At 45.4% G+C, this 1518-nt stretch overlaps 1 pseudogene; it reads right to left on the reverse strand.

Annotated features, from left to right (window-relative positions):
• Positions 1–498: 498 nt before the first annotated feature.
• Positions 499–864, reverse strand: LOC105853857 (annotated as a pseudogene).
• Between the last annotated feature and the right edge of the window lie 654 nt (positions 865–1518).

Consider the following 1518-nt stretch of genomic DNA (forward strand, 5'->3'; position numbering starts at 1 on the left):
CTGCTAACACAAAGGAAGAGATCATTCAGAGAAAATTAACAAAGCAATAAAGGCCTTAAAGAAGTGTTAGATCAGCTGGAATTAGTGGATAGTTACAGCGTTTTCTTTTTTATTTTTAAAGATTTATTTATTTATGCATACAAAAACTGGGAACAGACTAGAGATGTGGCAGGTGAGAGGATTCACCAGAGACAGAGTGGGGAGCAGAACAGGCGGACGGACTGGAATACATAGCTGAGGGCAGCAACAGGTGGGCCAGGAGAGGTCTGCTTGTCCCATGTGTCTCACCTCCCTGGCTGGGGATGGAACTCCTGCTGCAGTGGTTGCTTCATAGTGCTGTGCTAACCCCTTGTGCCACCAGGGCGACCCAGTTACAGAGTTTTCTATCATAATAGCAATGAATATACTTTCCAGGAATTTTTTTAAATGCTTAATATCAATAAATAAATGACTTCATTCGCGGCAGTTTCATAGTTATATTAACACAATACATAGACACTATTGGTTCACTTCACTGCACGGCCTGGCCTTGGGATTGGTGACTCAGACGTCAGCTGCGGTGTTCTATCCACAGTGGCTTTGCAGTTCTTGGAGGAGACACTGTGAGTGATCTCCGCACAGTAAGATTTGTTGCACATCACTAGCACTTTGATCTTCTTGACACTGTGCACCAGGACTCTAGGAAACCACTGTGCAGCATGCGCTTTGTTTCCTTGTGCTAACCAGTGTTGAGCACCAAGCTCTGGCCCTTGAATCTTCTGTGCACCCTGTCATCCATGCCTCTGGGTTTCTGCCAGTTAGGTTTCATTTTTACTATCAGTCTGAGTGGTGCCGATTGAAATTCTTGGTGCTATTTTTGACCATCTTGGCTTCCTGAGGGGCCTGCAGGGAGCCAGGATAATGAATGGGAGATGGCTGCCACCTCCACAAGCAATGCTGAGCAAAGATGGCTTTAAATTGTAAATAATGGAAAGAGGAAAGGAATGAAGAGGAAAGAGAGCACTTGCTCCTGCAATCCAGTTACAAACTGCTACTACTGGGAAGTAGACATGGAAAGAGACACATGGAGAAGAGATTTATAGAGATATGTGAGTATCCCAAGGCTATTTTGTCTGTCTATAGAGGAAATCTCCTAGAATCCTGCCATTGACCTCTGTGCCACCAGGGAGGCCCCTGTACTTTTTTTTTAATAACCAGCTCAAAATAGGGCCTCCATGGTAGCATAAGGGGTTAAGTCTCAGCACCAAAAAGCTATGGGCAGCCACTGCAGCAGTCAACCCCAGCCAGGGAACTGATCCACGTGGTACTGACCATTCCTGCCTCACCTTCTGCACCTCTCAGCAGTGTATTTCAGTGGCCACACCTGTTCGTCTCCCCACACTGTCTCTGGTGAATCTTCTCACCTGCCAACACCTCGGGCCTACAACCCAGCCGTTGTATGCATAAATAAATAAATCTTAAAAAATAATAAACAGCGCAAACTACTCCTTACAACAAACACGTATTTGGGTTGACAAT

The sequence above is a fragment of the Condylura cristata genome, unplaced genomic scaffold, assembly GCF_000260355.1.
Source record: "Condylura cristata isolate star-nosed mole 26May11 unplaced genomic scaffold, ConCri1.0 scaffold00019, whole genome shotgun sequence".
Classification (NCBI taxonomy): domain Eukaryota; kingdom Metazoa; phylum Chordata; class Mammalia; order Eulipotyphla; family Talpidae; genus Condylura; species Condylura cristata.